The sequence below is a fragment of the Rhinolophus sinicus genome, linkage group LG01 (genome assembly GCF_036562045.2).
Source record: "Rhinolophus sinicus isolate RSC01 linkage group LG01, ASM3656204v1, whole genome shotgun sequence".
Taxonomy (NCBI): Eukaryota; Metazoa; Chordata; class Mammalia; order Chiroptera; family Rhinolophidae; genus Rhinolophus; species Rhinolophus sinicus.
This window is the reverse complement of record NC_133751.1, coordinates 73426000-73445601: the sequence shown is the minus strand read 5'-3', so window position 1 is coordinate 73445601 and position 19602 is coordinate 73426000. Positions and strand designations below refer to the sequence as shown.

At 38.1% G+C, this 19602-nt stretch overlaps 1 protein-coding gene across 29 annotated transcripts in view; it reads left to right on the top strand.

Annotated features, from left to right (window-relative positions):
• The window catches only part of BBX (BBX high mobility group box domain containing), a 245408-nt gene that overhangs the window by 20352 nt on the left and 205454 nt on the right, over positions 1 to 19602 (top strand). For 16 of the 29 annotated variants that reach the window (XM_074332334.1, XM_074332358.1, XM_074332417.1 and 13 more), the window contains one exon: positions 10719 to 10806. The exons of 10 other annotated variants lie outside the window; for them this stretch is intronic. The gene's annotated coding sequence lies outside the window, so the exon portion shown is untranslated. The remainder of the gene's footprint in view (positions 1 to 10718; positions 10807 to 19602) is intronic. 3 more of the 29 variants (XM_074332374.1, XM_074332300.1, XM_074332308.1) reach the window with 1 other exon arrangement.

Below are 19602 nucleotides of genomic sequence, written 5' to 3'. Positions count from 1 at the left end.
TAGGGCTCCTTTTGGAGAAATTAACCTCTGCTCTGCAGTTCAGGGAGGAAGCCTGGAATGGAGTCTCAGAGTTCTGCCCCTGGGGCTTCACCTGGGAGTGGCCATTTTCCAGCCCCTGACTTCCAGAGAGTAAGACCCAGGTAGTCCCGACAGCCGCCATTCTCTTTTTCTCCTTTGTGTACTACAGAAAAAAGGCACCCCTTTCTTGAGACCCTTTAGTTCCAAATGTTGGAAAATTGTCATTTTTGACTGATTTTGTCAGAATGAGGCACTTCTCTGCCTTTTGTCCAGAAATTGTCATAATGAATGTATAGATCTGCTCTGGGATGTGAGTGGTGCCCCCTAGGGCTGTGCACAGCGCAGCTTGCCCAGTGGGATGTGGAGACCCTGCAGGCAGTGACATCCAAGGAGAGCATGTCTTCAGACATCGGGGTTTAAAACAGCGCGTCCAGAAAGCCATGAAGAGTTCTTAAATATAAAATGCTGGTTACTTATGAAATCCTTATTTTTTAATTTATAAACATGATAGAAATTAAGTTAAAAGGTAGATAATGGAGACATTTCTTTACCTCTGAGGTGTACTAACAAAAGGCTCTATAATCGAACACATCCCTTGGCCCAACCAATTTCATTTATTTTCAAAGTTAGTCTGCCTTTTTGGAGTTCTGATTAAAGATGAAATTTTTCTGACCTTTATAAAGGAGCTTTCCCTTTATTAGGTAGGTGCAGTAAGAGAAGGCAGAATGGCTTTACACATATACTCTTTTATCCATCATTAACACACTTAATTGTCACACCATGTAAGTGCAACTTGATTGGATTTTTAACATACCAAAAATTGGCAACTTGTGATGAGGAAAGTATGATCTGTGAGTTAAGGGAACGAAAGGAAAAATGAACTTTTTATAAATCTTAAGTGGCAGCTAAAAGGAAACAAAAGATGTTAATTTTTGTGCGAGAAGGGCGATAGCAAGATCGGTACTTTATCGGTACTTTTTAGTTGGAAGCAGAAGGTTTCAGAATGCAGCTTGTCTGACTTGAGGCCGTTGTTTGGGCAACTAGAGCTTGTGGAGGTTTAGTCCTGTACACATTTGGAAGGATAGTAATACATTCACCGTCTTTGTACTGGCCCATGGAATTATTTTCTTAACTGGAGCAATAATTACCTTTCTCATTCTTATTTAAGAAGTGAGTTGCAGTTGGTGGGGTATTCAGCAGGAAATCCACTACCCTGTTTATAGTCTGCTGCTTCCCTGGTAGAGTTTGAGTCCTGCCCAGTAGGTAGTGAGGATGCATTAAGTAGTTAAAACAACGATTGTACTGGGCCCTTTATTCAGCTCAGTGACATGGTTGTAAAATACAGGATTCAAAAGAGATTTTGAAAAGGGGCAGTGAAATGTTGCTCCTTTGTAAAAAGGAGACTGCTTGTTTACAGTAGCTCAAAGGTGCTAATTGTGTCTGGTAGGAATATTACCTAGGAAGCCTCAAGGTAATCCTTAATCCTTGACTTTTACTTAGGTCCCACTGGCCAGTGACCAGTTTTCCGAGCTTCCTGTCTTCACCGCAGACTGATAAATGTTAAGTTTGTATCAGCACCTTTTTCTGTGCACTGTGAAGCTCAGCTCTCTCTAAGTAAGACCTGGGGGCCACTGATCATCCGTATTTTGATTCCCTAACTCTTTAGATTTTGCTGAGCTAACATTCATGCTGTAGTGATTCCTGCCCATAAAATACTAGTTTTTAAATTTTATGGCATTTGTCATTTTACTATTGCCATAATTTTTGGAAATGTTAGTATGAGTAACTTAAGGACCACATGTTTAAAAGCCCTTTGTCAGAGCACTGGTTATTTGCTTTCTTAATTGACTAAGTAAACCCAGATTTTTTTAGATTGTATGGTACACAGGGCCATGTGATTAAATAAATCATTATCAAGTACTTTTAGTGACAAATCGTTTTAGTAAATGTGGCAAAATCATTTATGTCATGTGAGATAATTTCTGCAAGAAACTCGTGTCCTCTTTTGGATTTTTTTCTCTTTTTTTTTTAGTATAAAAAGGATTGGGACTTCTGAGTTAAATAACAACAAAAAAAATTGCCTCCATAAAAATCCATAGTAATCATAACGGTAATGCAAGAAAAACATTTTAAGTATGTCTTATTAATTTAGGATGTATGAACTAGATATTTGATCATAATAGTTGGCAAACTGGTTGTTGGGCTTTGTAGGGCCATACCTACAAAGCTATCTTTATTTCATCACAAATAGGATGCAGTCATTGTATGTGAAAGTAACGTATGAGTCCTTTATCCCTCCAACTCCTGCTATATTTTCAGAAGGAAAAGTAATTGTATTAGTTTGCTGAGTAACTTTTTACCCATCAAGTTTCTCTTACATTTTATGAATATAACTGCTCTCCTAGTTTGTTTATTCTGACTTGTGAGTAATGAGTATTTTAGGTAAACTTCATAATGTTCAAGATTGAAAGACTAATCGATACATATTTCCTTGCTTTAAAAATTATAATGCTATTCAAGTAACAATTGTCTAAACAAGCTGTTTTATATTGTAATGAAATAGTGCTAGAAAAGGATTTGCTCTGACAACGTGAAATGAAACTCAAACATTCTCAATTTTGTTTTGTTTTGTTTTTTTGGTTAAGATTTATAGCTTTAAATCTCAGCTAAGTTAGGGTGATGGCATAAATTTTGGTTATCTGGTAGAACTTTAAGAAAAGTTTAAAGGAATTTATGATGGTTCTAAAACGTATCTTTAGTAAATGTGTGGTGTTGGTGACCATTCACTAAATACCTGTTCAGTGAATGAAATTACTGAGTGAAATCATTGTCTTAGTTGTGTAGGTGTTGATTATCACTTACATGTTTAACAGTTCCTGCTTCAGTACCTATCAAGTAAAGAGACGTTTGGGAATTACTTAACGGATGAATGAAATGTAAGGCTGAATTCAGAGCTTTGCAAGTTCTTTTGACATATATACGTTTAAGATCTGGTCATAATCTTTCCCAGATTAGCATGAAACCTATCCTAGTTGGTTTTCTTTTCTTTTTTTGAAAAAGATATTTGTCCTATTCTTCATGAAGTGAGTAAAATATGACCTTAAATATAACCTAATACAACCTGTATTTACTACCATAAATCAGTCCCTCTTATATGCACTTTCAAATATCTCACTTTAAAGAGCATAACAAGTCTTGCTGGTCAGTATAATTTATTTAACTTCCTGCACTTTTTTCCTCCCCTCCTTTCCTGTTCCCTTTCCTCTCTTCCCTCACAAACCTTGAAACTGAGGCTCTAGTAGGATGAGGAATTTATCTAGCATCACATGGGACGGGCCAGCATCTAAGTCCAAAGCCAGTTCCCTTTACAGTGTCCTCACTTATCCAGGGAATCTTACACCTGGACTCTTAATATCTGATTCTTGGAAGAGTTTCTTCCCCCTCCCTCCCCTATTTGTTTGGCTTTTTCGTGATTTAAAACTGAGTTTTGGCCTTAGCCACACTCTCAGAAACCTAATTAAGTTGGTCTTTTAATATCTACCTGAGAGGCAGCAGGGTTTATAAGTGTCATTGAGTGTCAGACAACCCCATTTGAATATCATCTGTGCTACATCTTAGCTCTGTGGGTTTGGGCCAAGCACTTAACCTCTTGGTACTCTGGTTTTCTCATCTATAAAGAAGAAAAATAATAGTTACTTTTTAAAGTCATTTTGGAAATTAAAAGGCAAAACCTATGTAAAGCAGTCAAGCGCTTTGCACACAGACACTTAGCAGCTATCAATTTATACTCCTTTGTATAAATTCTTCTGCCTCTGTTAGATATATTGAGGTATCTGTGTTTATATTTGTGTTCATTTGTCTATTCATAAGCATAACATAAGATCTTATATTTACACTCATTTATGTATGAAAAAACAGGTTCAGAAAACGTGGTTTTCTCATCGGTGGGTAGAATCCTCATCGTGGATAATATTGTATATTTGTAGATAAATAATAAAATGTAGCATTCAACAAACATTTTTATTGAGCTCTTTCAATGGGCTAGGCTCTCTGTTCTAGTCTCTGGGACTATAGTAATAATAACGTGGGTAAAAAACTGCTACCTGGATGGGAGGGTACTGTTTAGTTGGGGAAAAAAGACAAAAAATAAGTTGTATGATATGTTAGATGGTAATGTATTACAGGGAAAATAAAGCAAAGGAAGGAGAGACAGTATGGGGTTGCAGTTTTAAACAGCGTGGTTTGTGGTTAAAGAGGGGTCTTCCTCCGTCAGGAACTGGGCAAGTCCAGGAGGAGTCATGCAAAGATGGAGAGCACGGTGCTGATTTCAGGAACACCCTGTCCTCTTTCAAGACCCGCATGTCTTTCTGTACCCTTTTTAGAGTTCTCTGGAACTCTTGGAGACATTTCTGTTCAGCATGGAAGGTGGTGCAGAAGTTTGTACCTGGTGGCAGGCTTTTGGGGAATCAGCTATTACACTTGGAACAGGATGCTGGTACTCTGGATGGCTTTCTCTGTAGTTGGCAGAATTAGGGGCAAACCATGTGCATTCCTTGAAGCTAAAGTGCTCACTCATACATCTCTTAAGACTTTTCTTTGAAATTCCCTTATAACAGTCAAGTGAGCTAGTAAGTAGACCTTTTAGACTGAGAAGAAGAGTATCTTAAGCAAGTGTGCTGTTCTTAATTGCCTTTTTAAAATACTGAATGGGAGGAAGGGTGCATTTCAGTTTTAAAATAATTTACGAAGAGTCAAGACAGGAAGAAGAGGAGTAGTGTTGAGCTATTACTTTCCAGAAATTCTTAGGAGAATAAGTACTCCCTTCTCCCCACCCCCACATTTATTTATAGAGCTGTTAATTCTTTCAGCATGTATTTATTGAGCATCTACTATGTCCTAGGCACTGTGAATGTTGCCAAGAGGATAAGGGTGAGTGAAGTGGTGTCCCTGCTTACAAGGAGTGTATACAACAGGGAGAGGAAGTGCAGCCATAACCGCCTTATGAGACATTAACGAGATAACACAAGGGGAAGAAGCTAGCAGTACCTGGTTACAGTAGATACTCAGCACCTGTGTGTTGGTTTTGGGATAGTGATTAGTCACTCAGAAGAGTAGAGACAATATGCTAAAAGGATAGCTGAGGGAGCAGTAACATCTGGCTCCATTATCAGGAAAGTCTTCATGGAATCTTAAAACGGGTCTTGAAGATTGCATGGGATTTGGGCACACCCCCTGGGCGTGCCGAAATTACCTTATTTGGTTTTGTATTTTTAGCAGGTGATACAGAACAGGCTGTCAAATACTTGTTGGATGGGTAAATAAGGGGACAGGACAGTCCTGGTGAAGGGAAATGTGAGGGCAAGGGCATGCCAGAGATTGCGAAGCCCACAGACCTTTAGGAAAGGGTGAGTGCAGGGGAAATATTGCTTCTGAGTAATAATGGATCAAATTTTAGAGGCTCGTAATTGCCAGGCTAGGCAGTGGAGGATCGTTGAAGCAGGCTTCGTACCCTGCACAGGTAACATTGAGGCAGGGGACTGGGTGGCAGGAGCAGCAAGGGATGAGACTATTAGAACATCAGAGGCTGGAAGTAATTAGGAACGCATCATGTGAGGTGGCCACGAATGGAGCCAACTGATATTTTAGACACTGAATTGACAGCACACTAAACTACTTCAACAGGAGCTTAGTGCAGTGATTTAGAATGCCTCCTTTTGCTATAGGAACTGAGAAAATGAAAGCATCAAATCACGTTAACTGGAACAACTTTTCTAAGAGTTTAGTACTAAGTCATGCTCGCAGGAGCCCTTGTAAACACTGTGAAAGCAAAAGAATGTTAAGTAAAGTTGTTATATCAGTGTTTAGGTAATTTACATCAGAGTTCAATTTTTATATACTGTCAATATGTTTTTATAGTTCTTTTGGGCCCTTTGTATATTCTGTGTTATAAATACACACACACACACACACACACACACACACACACACAAAAGGGAAAGGAGAGGAAATACAGAATAACCACATATCAGTTACTTATTTGATGCTGCATTTTGAATCTGTAATGTAGCCCAAAAAGTACACTTTGTTGATTTTTATGTGAAAATTCTTATGATCATCAGTTTTATAAACTGGTTTCTAAGAAAGCATTTCAGGGAAGTGTTGTTGTTGTTGTTGTTTTTTATTTAAAGAAACATGTAGAATAGTATTGATGTTTAACTTTTATTTAGAACAATACATTTTTGTTAGGAAAAACATGCTTCAGAAAAATCATATTAGCTTTTGCCTTCACATGTAGCATAAAGGTATGAGGGTGTAAGAAGAGACGGTATAAAAATGTAATATATATGAGTCTTTCCTTCAGGATCACAGCTCTTATTAATACACTTGTATGTTAGGGTGTCAGTCCTGAACACGAGTGAACCCAGATTCCAGCCCTGGCTTGTGCACACGGAGGTGTGTGACCTGTGCCAGACATCTTATTCCAGCAGGCTGCAGTTTCCTCATCTGGGAAGTAGGGGCAGGCCTGGAGTGATCAGCAGGGTCCCTCCCAGGGTAGCTCCTTGTGACGCTGGCACCTGTTAGAGCCACAGAGGGAAGAGACTCCTATAAACATTGACAAACTGTAGTATTTCAAAATTCAGATTATTTAGTATGCTTCGTAAGTTCCTGACTCTTATCTTTTTTCCTCCAGGAGGTGGAAAGGCCCAGGTTTACTTTTGTTGCAGAACATTGCCTCTTTCTGAGCAGAGTGCGAGGCCCATAGATGATGCCCCCAGTGAATAATTGCTGGGTTTGTTTCAGCTGTGAGAGACGTCAGTGTGCTAAGAGATTGCTCTGGGACTTGATCTGACCCTCTGCTGATGTCAGAGAAACAGTTGAAACAACCCTCGCTATATTCAGAAGTAAACTCTTGAATGGATGGTCACAGAAACCATCCATGTTCACTCAATGAACATATTTTGAGGTCCTGCCATGTGCCTGACAGGCACAGGATTGCGCTCCGGGAATACACAGTTAGCAAAAATAGGTACCCCCAACGCCAGCTTCCATAGAAGTAGAGAAAAGCAGGCATTATGGACTTAGTACGAATAGGTGTTACTCCAGTATTACCGATGGAAAAGTGTGAAATCAAGTGACTATACTCTAAATAACCATTAAAAGTAAAATTGTTTTAAAAAAATGTCCAAATCAGTAAAAGTAAAAGGACACACTTGAAAATATTAAAAGATAATAGGACTCACCCCAACTTGCCCTCCCCAACTAACGGCTCATCCTCTTGACGTAAGGTGACAAAATTATCCTCTGGGTTTCTTCATATTAATATTTCCCTTGTTCAGATCAGAAGAACAGGGACATTGAAGCTGGTCGCAACAACCGTGATGAGACGTAGGGAGACCTGCAATCTCTAAGGATGTTGCAGCTCCAATTATTTAGGGATTTATAGATGAAAGGCATGTTTAGTCATTTTTGCTGAGGTAGCAGAGACCTCATTTTAGCCACCCTTTAAATGCTGTACTTCATTTGACTTCATAAGGAAATAACTCTTATCTCAAAAATTTTATTCTGGAGTAACAGTGATCCTCAGGTTGGTAAGAATCTGCTAAATTTGCTGAGTTTGAATAGATTAGGCAGTAGTGAAAAGTTTTTCTTATTTGGTATTTAGACATCCCATAATAAAGAATGATGAAAATCTTCACTTTATTATACCGATGGATTTAGCCATTTTTAATAAATTCTTCTATATTTGTAATAATAATTGCACTGTGCATTGAGCATTATGTACCAGCCATATGATAGGTGTTTTAAATTATTTAATCTTTACGGTTATACTGTGAAATAGTGTTACTTTTCCCCATTTTACCTATGAAGACCACATAGGGGATTCTGTGCCACAAGATGTGAATTCTGGTCACTCTGACTCTAAATCCAATTCTGCCATTTTCCTCCTGCTCCCAAGTAATTATGGCTGACGTGTAGGCCTGTGCATGTGAATGCATAGGCGAAAGGACAGATTAGGGAGATGAGGGGTTGTGCCTGTGAGGGCAGCATGAGGGAGGAGAGACTTTGGGGCTGAAACAGCAAAGGTGCATTTTAGAAGCTGAGGTGAAGACAAGAAAACAGTAGCCAGGAGGAGAATCATTCCAGAGAGAATTGTTTCCTGGACCCCCACGGATACCCAAATCATGGATGCTGGAGCCCCTTGTATAAAATGGCCTAGAACAATGCATACAGTTGTCGCTCCGCATCTGCAGATTCCCAACTGTGGATCAAAAATCTGTTTTCAGCCCCAGGGTGGTTGTATGCGACACCCAGGAATACAGAGGGCTGACTATATATTTATTGAAAAAGTTCCCCAGTGGATCCGTGCAGTTCAAATCTCTGTTGTTCAAGAGTCAACTGTAGTATAATTGGAGTACTTTTCTTGTGTTTGACCCTTGGTTTAAGGTTTTTAGATGTACCCAGCTCACAAAGGAATTTATAGACTTCCAAGAGCAGTTTAGCAAAGGAGGAGTGACGTGCAAAGGTCACCATAATCTACACAACTTGAGTTCTTCATCAAAGATCCTGGAGAAAGCGTGGCGTCTCCTTGTGAATTTTTTCAAGAAGACATTGACTGCTATGATCATATCACTCCTATAGTCATAAAAGTCCAACCAAAAAAAATTATTCATCAAAAAAGCAGAAACTGAACCAAAAATACTACCCCACTCGTAAAGAACAGGATGCTCATCTTCCAGAAACACAGTCTGCATCTCTAGGTTAGAAAGAAGGTCAGAGCCCCAAGGAAGAGCATCTGGAACACCCCCGGGACGCAGAGCTGTCACTGAAGGAGGCTGTCTTCTTGAATGCTCAAAGCATGTCGGGTTATCTGTGAAATCATGGCTACATCCAGCAAAGGGATTATTCACCCAAATTCTTATGCATATGAATGAGTAATAATTTCATACGGTCCTAAAAATTTCCGGACAAATACCTCCCCTTCCCCTAAGCATAACTATCTTAAAACATTAGGGCCAAAATATTATAAACCATTGTCCCCAGAGAAGATTAAAAATAGAAAATAGACATTTCTGCAAAAATGTAACTTACATAAATTTATGATAGAAACATAACGGGGCATGATAGCACGTAGGAGGTTTTGGAGCGGATCCATAATCTTGTGAGGTTGATGTCGGGAGAGAGCTGTGTCCTTCCATGACAAGCCCTTGTCTCCACTGTCACGTGCAATGCTGGCCTAGGTGGCCCTGGCCTCTTCAGCTCTGTGGTTCATGTGCTCTGATTTTAGTATGCCACTCTTTGTTGCTATCTTGCCAAGCTTCTCCAAGATATTATGACTTTGCTTTCCATTTTAGAAAATTATTGATTTATAGAATCTACGGCCTATTCAACTCCGATTCAGTAGATGTTTATTAAGCAGGTTTATATGCTTATTATTATGCATAAAATGGTACATAGTAGATTCATAATTTTAAGGTGTGTATGTATCTTTATTTTATTTTTGAATTAGATTCTGTTTTCGGTGCTGGCCACGATCTAGACCATTTTGCTGAGCAAACTTTCAGAGCCCTTCTCTTTATAGGGGAGTATTACATGTAAATGCTGGGTGTTAGCTTTACAGATACCTGGTAACTTTCTGCAGTTACTCCTTTAATTAACAGAACCAGTGGGGCTGTCCCACTGTGGCTATTGTGGTTGTGGTGATTTTCTGGTTATTTCTTTTGAAGAAGTTGCTTTAGGAAATGTATTAAGGCACAGACTAGTCTTCAGTGGAATCCTATCAGGTCCCCATTTGAATCGCCAAAAAAGGCTCAATTTATATAATATAAACAATGAAGATGCTGGAAAACTTCAAGGAACCAAGCATTTGGCTAGATTCTCAAGCTCTCTCTTAAACAAATCTGGAAAGCCAGAATCAGAGTGATCTTTGGTTTTCTTAGTACTTTGCTCCTCAAATTTTTCTACTAAAGTTCTTGAATGGCAGAAGAAAGTAAACTCATGTTCTTCTGAAGTCAGGAGTCATAGACCAAATTGTGCTGCCAGAAGCTCAGATTTGTTCATGTTTCTAGAACGCTTTATCTTAAAAATCCACTTGAATATTCTACTGCATATGTTTTTTTTAAAATTAAAGTAAAATTGACATATGGTGAAATGCATAGATCTTAAGTATAGTGTGTGGTGAGTATTGACAAAACCATACACGGGTATAATCCACTCACTTACCAAGAATATACCTACATGTTTTAACATAGAAGTAGTATTTGAAATTATTTTCATCAAGAAAATTACTATTTACTTTTAAAATGTTGTGGTTTTCCTTGTTATACCATCTGTGTATTCCCCAGGGATGGTGGCAGTGGACATGGCATGATTATTCCATTTTGAGAAGTGTGGGCTTAGTCCAGAGAACTGTGCAAAATGGCTAGACATCTTAATGGACTTTCTTTAGCTAAAGCCTAACATTAGCTAGAGTAGTTGGTTAATGCCCATTGTTCATCTGAACACCCAAAAGTTTCTACTGCGCTAACTGCAAATAGTTGGTCAAGTCAAACAATAGGTCTGTGATCAGGAAATGAAAGATTCATTCACATTGTTTTTATGGGTAATCTGTTTTGTACAGTAAGCACTTTATTCACATGTATGTGATCTACCGTTTCTTTTAACGTCCTTTTCAGGATAACATTTGACACTTTACTTTGCAGTAGTCACCGTCCAGGAATCCCACTGATGACGCACTCCCAGCTTTTTATTCCCATTTCTTGAATTCTTTCGTGAACATTGCCTGCAACTGTAAGTGTTGTACCTCTGTTTTACTCCAGATTCTTTCAGAGAGCAGATATTAAAGTTTCCTTGCAATAGAGACCAAGTTTTAGGTATTGTATCTAGTGCAATGCACAATACACTAAGCCCACGAGATTGGTTTCGATTGTAAGTATTGGTGTTAGGTAATATAGAAGCTACAAAGTTGGCTAAGGAATATATCCTTTGCTCAAGGAATGTTTAATAATATTAGGGGAGCTGCTGATGGTAACTAATACTTACAGCTTTTGATATGCTAGGTGCTATTCTAAGCTTACTGAATGTATAATCTGGTTTCATATTCACAATAATCATTTGAGTTCATTGATAATATTATTATTAATGTGTGTGTCTTAGGTTAGGCTTCCTAGAAGCAGAGCCTGAGATACAGATTCTGTGCGAGTGATATATTGAGGGGGTGCTCAGGAGGAACCTGAGCAAGGGAGGGAAGCAGGATGGGGGCGGGCAGTGGTTCCTGGACTAGCAGTGTCAGCATCGCCTGTTAGAAATACGAGGGCGGGTAGTATAGAGGGTAAAGAGGGTCAACTATATGCTGATGGAAGGAGAACTGACTCTGGGTGGTGAACACACAGTGCACTAGATAGATGATGTATTATAGAATTGTACATTTGAAACCTACATAATATTATTAACCAGTGTCACCCCAATAAATTTTAATTTAAAAACAACAACGACAAATACCCTACTCAGGAGCCCCGAATCAGAAGCTTGAGTTGGGCAGCAACCTGTGGTTTAGCTAGTCTTCCAGGTGACTGTGATTGATACTAAAATTTCTCAGGTACCGTGTTTCCTCAAAAATAAGACCTAGCTGGACCATCAGCACTAATGCGTCTTTTGGAGTAATAATTAATATAAGACCCGGTATTATAATATTATATTATATTATATTATATTATATTATATTATATTATATTATATTATATTATATTATGTTTTACCCAGTCTTACATTAATTTTTGCTCTAAAAGACGCATTAGAGCAAAATGATGGTCTGACTAGGTCTTATTTTCGGGGAAACAGGGTAGAGGAAGAAGCCATGTAAAGATGTGGGTTTGGTAAAAATATTGCCGCACTGGGATCCTTCAAGGAGTTTTTGGAGCATGAATGGCATCACAGAGTTGCCATTGAGAAGAGGGCCACTTTGATACTTTAATCCATGAGGCATTGGCTGGGAAGGACTGCCCTGGGGGACAGAAAGTGAGAGAGGGGTATAATATCCAAGAATCGGTCAAAAGGTAGCTCATTTGTGAGCTGTGAGCACCCAACACTCCCAGCAGCTGGACGGTGGGTATGCTGGCCTAAAGGGATCTGGGTGAGGCATCCCAGCATCCGCTACACTGAGGTACAGGGAAGTTGAGTAACTAGCTCAGAGATTTGAACTCAGGCAGTCTGGCTCCAGAGCCCATCTTCCTCACCATTAGCTATACTGCCTCCCGGTCAGAATACACTTAATAGCAACAACAGCATGGATATAAGTGAACAAGACACAATTTAGAAGAGAGAGCTGCTTCTGACTGAGGAAAACAGAAGCCCCCCTGAAAGGGGTGTCATTTGATTTTGCCTTGAAGTAGGACAAGATCTGGACATGTACAAATTTATGTGAGAGGCTTTCTAAGTAAAAGGAATAGCCTGAGAAAAGGCACAGCAGCATTACAAGTATGGGTTTGTGTGTAGGAAGCTCGTTGTTTGGCTGAGATTTGGCTTATTAAGGAGTTTTGGGAGGACAGTTGTTCAACATTGGTTTGAGGCCAGTATCGCAGATATCCTTAGATGCCAGGCAAGTGAAGATTTTTAATCTGGGAAGTGATGTAGTCAGATCTGTACTGTAATATGACAACAGATGTGCGGGATGAATTTGAGGAGAAGAAAGGGGATAAGCAGAAGGGAGACAAGTCTGGAAGCAATCAGTGTGCACGATGAAATAGGACCTGCTCTAGGCAGTGCAAGTTAAACTGGAAAAGAAGAAATGAATAGAGAAGATACTACAGAAGAAGCGGTGTAGGGAGTTAGGGGAAACAAGAGAGAAGCCACTGAGGAAGCTGCCTGCCTAAGAGGATGCTGGTCCTTTCACGCGTGGACGGAGCTTCCGTGGTGGAGGGTGTTTGAGTGTGCAGAGAAAGTGCAATTCAACTTCAGGAGCACAGGTTCAGGAGTGTGGAATCTGGTAACAGGCATCCCATGTGGGTATGTCAAGCATGCAGCTGGAAATGCTGAACTAAAACTCAGGCATGGATATGTAGATTTAGAAGACTTCATTGTAGAGGCAATTATTGAAAGCCACAAGGTCTGATAATAAAATTGCCAAGGGTGGTGATAATAAGAGAGGGTCAGTTGTCAGTTAGGATTAAAATTCTTGGTCTCTTAACTTCTTGTTCTGTTTTGTTTTTTTTTAATACATTGACTCACATGGCCTCCAAATGAATAATGAGGTTACATTTTGCATATTAAATCAAGAGACAGTTAAACCCCTTATTGCTTTCTAATTCAGGGACTCAAGGTAGGGAATATAATTGGAAAAATGAAAAGAAAAAAAAAAACGTAAAAAACCCTCTCAGACAGTCAAAAGCAAATGTGTCTTTTCAGCAATTTCTAGGTAGTATTATATCTTGACTTTTTATTGCCTGTCTTTTTTTTTTTTTCCCCCAAAAGACGTAATTAAATAGTTTGGCTTTAAAAATCTTTCTCTCTTGTTTTTGCTATAGCTTAGATTTGTAAATAAAAGAAAAGGCAGAAATGTCAGCCAAGATGCTAAGTAAAGTCAACTAGGAAGTGAGAGTAAGATTTCTTTCTGATAATCCATGAAACTCAGAGTTAGTTGTATTTTGTTGTTTCAGTTTAGATATGTAGTCAGTTACTTCAGAAAGAGATGTTATAAATACTGATTAATGGGGCTATAGAACGGCATGTGCTGTAGCTCATTTTCTTTATTCTGAGTCCAACTGTTTGTGATGTCAGAAAACACTTCCCCTTTCACTGCTTATTATTATCTAAAGAATGATTTCGTAGGCCAAAAGTTTTTGGAATTTATACTTGGCGAAGGAATGAAAGTGAATTCATGCTGGAACAAACCAGGTGGACAGTCTATTCTTCCAAAGGCAATCCTGGGGAAAGGGAGACATCCCTGGCCTCCAGCCCCTAGCCAGTACCATAACCCTTGTCATGACAATCAAAATGTCTCCTAGGGGACAAAATCCCCTCTGGTTGAGAACCACTGTGCTGACTAACCTAAGCGGATCCAGCAAGAATGTGAAAGTCTGCATAGTCTGTATCTTAAGGTGTTGTAAGGTGTGGAATAAATGAAATTTTGCCATTTTAGAAACCAGTTCCTTGAATACTTGGGACAAATTGTCCTGGTTATGTAGAATCTGTTCCAAAGCAAAGTACAATGTGATACAACCACGTAGGGGGGAGCAATCGATCAATATCTAGCCAAAGTTAAGAAATATAGCAATTGTACATCTAGTTATACCCTAGCGAAGCTGTCTAACATCTGCACAAGGGTCCATGTACAAGGACACTGATCACTGAATTGGTTTGTAATAGGGAAAACAGGAAACGCATCATTGACCACCAGTAGGGAAACAAATACATGTGGTGTATTCAACACGGTGGAACCAATGAGAACCAGTTAAAATGAATGAGGTGAATTATATGGATGAAAAACAAAGTTGACGACAAAAACCAAATTGAAGAATAATTTCTACTATACAAGGTCGGACAATTAACTCCTCCTAGAAAAAGTGCTACATACCTCATTGCTGAATATCACTATGGTCACCTTCAAAGTACTCCTCTTGGGAAGCACTGATGCCAGCTCCTAGTCTACCCTTCAAAGCAATTTGGGAACTCTTTTTCTAGAATGGCCATCAGAGCTGTCGTTGTATTACCCTTGATGTCCCAAATATCATCAAAATATCGTCCTTTCAATATTTCCTTTACTTTGGGTAAAGAAAGAAGTCATTGGGGGCCAGATCACGTGAATAGGGAGAGTGTTCCAATACAGTTATTTTGTTTACTGACTGAAAACTCCCTCACAGACAGTGCACTGTGAGCTGGTGCATTGTCGAGATGCAAGAGCCGTGAATTGTTGGCGAAAAGTTCAGGTCGTCTAACTTTCACACAGCCTTTCCAGATAGTAAACTTGGTTAACTGTTTGAGTAATCCTTCTGATATCAAAAAAGGTTAGCGACATTGTTGTAACAAGTTCGCGAACTTAATTGACAGATCTTGTATATCTTCCATGTTATGTATTAGTAAACACCCAAAACAATGATATACATTGTTTTGTTCAAATTTACGACACTGTCCACTTCTGATGAGGAAGGGATGAAGAGGAATGGGAGGATGAAGAGGAATGGGACCAGGGAGAGAAAAATGGGAGGATGTCAATTTTATTTACATTGTTTTGTGAATTTCTTTAAAAAGGTCTGCAGTATAAGCAGTTGACCCTTGAACAACACTGGGGTTAGGAGTGCCGACCCCAAACCCTCCTATTCCTCCCCCAGTCGAAAATTTGCCTATAACTTTTAACTTCCCAAAAGCTTGACGACTAATAGCCTGCTGTTGACTGGAAGCCTTACCGATAACAAGCAGTTGAGTAACACGTGTTTTGTATGTTACATGTATTTATTATGTACCATATTTTTACAGTAAAATAATCTAGAGAAAAATAAAATGTTACTAAGAAAATCATAAGAAAGAAAAAACACTTTTACAGTATTTATTGAAAAAAATCACCTAGAAGTGGACCTGTGCAGTTAAATCTGTGGTGTTCAAGGGTCAACAGTACTACAAAATGTTAAATTTTGGTGGTTGGTTTGTGCTTATTTGTTATTTTATCATTCTTTGCATTTTTCTTTATCAATTTTTTATAATTAAATACAAAGGAAATAACTTTAATACTTGACAGTGTAAATTGATATTCTTGAGTGTGTTGTGGGAAATACTAAATGGTACCTTTTCCTGAAATATCTTTTAGCTATAGATTTAATTCTCAGTGATGTGTTTGAAGGAAGTGATTGTGCTGTGTGTTAATTCCCAGTCACATTTCCATGTGCTAAGCCATGGTTTCATGATTCATTCTTGCACAAACGTATAGCTCTTGATTCTCACACGTTGAAATAAACGCAGCTGTGTTTATTTCAATGAGATTACATTCAAATAAACACACATGTGATCCCTTGTGGGCGTGAACCTGTAAAACACTTGTTGATTTGGTTCTGAAATTGTGTGTTCAAATAAACACACTTGTTTTAAGGGAAGTTTCACTTTACTCAAATGTTCATGCCTTGAGCATGTGTTTTATAGTAGGCAGATGTGGGCATGACCATCTTAAAAGAATAATAGTTCTTTAGAGTCTGTCATTGCTTTAGACAAACACAAGGTTTATTTAATGGGCTGTGTTTTAATATATTTGTAGTTGTCCTGTATAATTATTAAAAATCATTTTTGAATATCACATTTTATATAATTCATGTATTCATTCAGTTTAACTGAATGGAATAGAATTTTTAACATAATATGTAAAATATATATGTGAGTATATTTTTGAGAAATATGAATTATAAAAAGTGGAGGAGCTTTTTTAATTTTGGAAACTGCTTCTTCTTTAACTAGACTTATAAATCTGTGTTTTTACATTTCACGTTGTAGAATGAAAATAGAGATAAGTTCCAAACCAGGAAGAGCACAATTCACATTTATATTTCTGCTGAAAGGACTATGAAAGGACTATGGGTAACCTGAAAAGAAATGAGTCAACGTGCTTCAGACTTCTACAAAGTATTTTAATCAAATAGACTGTAACTTACAAAGTACCAATTTTTGAGGTTATCTTTTCCTACCAAATGAACCACAGACTATAGCAGCCAAAGGCTTTTTGTTCCTCCAAAATACGGGAAACATTTTTATGTGTGGTATTGCGCAAATATTTAGGAGGTAGACAAATTGACATCTGTTTTTGAAAAGTCTGAAAGTTATTTTATTGTCTACCTAAGGTTCTTTGGTTTAGAAGTCTTGTCAACCCCACAGCTTTGGGCTCTGCAGCTCTCCTATGGAAGGAACTTGGGGCAACATTGTGTGTTGATGGGGGGTGGGGGAGTGAGTGGGAGGAGAGAAGTGGCTGGTAGTTAATGATGGGACATCTTCAGACAGTCTCCCATTGCCCAGTTAATGCCTGAGTGTGGCCTTACAGCTGCCTTTCTCTGCCTTTTTCTCAAGACCCAGGTAGCTTGCTCAGCACCTCTGTGAAGCTGTGTGGTGTTTAGCTCCATCTCTTAGGAACAGACACAGGCGCTGGCCTGCACTTGGTGCCACAGTGGGTGTACAGCTATCTCACCACATCTGCATTTCTTATAGTAAACCCTTGTTTTCTGGTCATTCATTGCTGGATTGGCCTTTTAGGAGTATTCATCCAGGCATTTCAAAGTTTAAATGTTATTATGTGCATAAATTCACTTAATGTTAACTATCATACAGAAAATAAACTTTTATAAAGTTTCAAAAATTAAGGTTTCTATTTCACAGGTAATACATGAATACATTCTTCTTGGTCAAAGACCAACACATTCCAGAATAAATGCAATCTTGTTTTATTTTCTCTAGTATTTACTAATTTCTGAAGTCATTTTCATTGAAAATAAAAAGTATTTTAATTATTTGCTGGCTTACATGTCTAGAGCTTACCTCTTCTTTTCTAGAAGAGGGAGCTTCATGGAAACAGGGCCCTTTGTGCGTTTGATTGCTTCATATACCCAGTGTTTATAAATGAGCCTGGTATATATTAAACACTAAATAAATGTTAGTGAATGCTGAGTGAATAACAGATAAATTTTTTTTTGAAACTTTATTCCCAGTCTTAATGTTTTGTCACCCATTCCACAAACTCCCTGAGCTAGCTACTTTATTGGTTAGGTGTGTATTCATAGTGCATTTACCTACATATATAGTTTTCATTGAAAAAAAGCAGAGCATGATCACTGTTTTTCTACAACTTTACCAAACTTGGTATAATCAAACTTCAAGTTTTTTCCACTCTGATGTATGAAAATGGTTTCTTGTTTTAATTTGAATTTTCCATGAAATAGAGCATACCATCACTTGTTTATTAGCCATATTTTTCCCCTTAAATTTCCTGCTGATACAGTACTCCCTCAGTTCAATGAAAGATTGGTTCCAGGATCCCCATGGATACAAAATCCGTGGATACCCAAGTCCCTTATGGAAAATAGCATGGTATTTGCATATAACCTGTGCACATCCTCCCGTGTACTTTTAAATCATTTCTAGATTACTTAGAGTACCTAATACAGTGTAAAGGCTATGTAAATAGTTGTTAAACTATATTGTTTAGGGAATATTGACAGGAAAAGTCTGTACATGTTCAGTACAGACACAGTCATTATAGGCTTAACTACAAGTACACGTCAGCAACAATGTAACATTTTTTTTAATGTTTTTGATCTGTTGTTGGTTGAACTTGTGGATGTGGAATCCTGGATACTGAACAGGGACTTTGCCTGTTTAGCTATTAGGCTTTCCTTTCTTGGTTGTTTTTGAATGAGCTTTACATATGTAGTCTATATATTATTACTTTGTCTAATATATATTTATACTAGCAAAGTGTGATAAAAAAATACGGTGAATGTTTAAGTTCAAAAAAATTTACTTTTGCTGTAGTAAAAGACCCATTGCCATTAATCCCCCTTAAAATACTCCCCCTCACTTTCAGCACACTTATCCCATCATTTTTGCCACTTTCTGAAGCAGTTCTGGAAGTCCTCTTTAGTGAGTGTCTTTCTTTAGTTGTGCTGTGGTGGCTGCCTTGATGTCATGAATCATTTTGACTTTAGGGAAGAGCCAGCCAGAAGTCGCATGGTGCCAGATCCGGTGAATAAGGTGGAGAGGACACACAGTAATGTTTTTATTTGACAGAAATTGCTGTTCCAGAAGTGATGTGTGACACGGAATGTTGTCATGATGAAAGATGAAACCGTTTGCCCATTTCATGTTAATGTGTTGTTTGTGAGGCATGATTTGTGGCACACTTTAAAACACCCCTTTTCTAAACCGTAGCTCACACCCGGCTGACTGCAATGAACAAGTTGAAACTTGTCACACAATGTTACTAAGGTTTGACACTGCTTCCTGAGTTAAAAGATCCCTACCTTTCCATTGGATGGCACTCGGCAGCAGCATTCACCGTAGTTTTTTAAAATCTTTCTCACAGTTCATTTTTAACTTTGTTTATAGTATCATTTCTCATGGGGATGTTGTCAGTTTTTATGTAGTCAATTTTTATCAATCTTTTGCTTCATCTTTTCTTTTTGTACTTTGTTTAAGGCCTTTCCTACCCCAGCATCATTGGTATACTGCCTTGTATATTCTCTTATATTCTCTTACATCAGTTTGATTCTCATGTTTGAATCTTAAAAAAAATATATATATAGCTGCAATTTATTGTTAATGTTATGAGGTAGAGATGAATCTTTTTATCCCGTCCCATCCTCTGCATCCACAAAGGGGCAGCTCATTGTTCAGCCCATCTGCGGACTACTAATTTATATATTTGAAGCAGTGCTTTAAAGTGTTTAGTATAAAGTTGTTCTTAGTATTCGCTTCTAACGCTTAATCTTTTCTCTCTTTAGTTTTTCTCATGTGTTTATTGAATTATTTTATCCTAATAACTTTTTTATTCTTGTTCTTTTTTCTAGTGCTTGTTTTGAAATAATTAATTTATTTTCAAACTTGTTATCTAAAATTTCATTT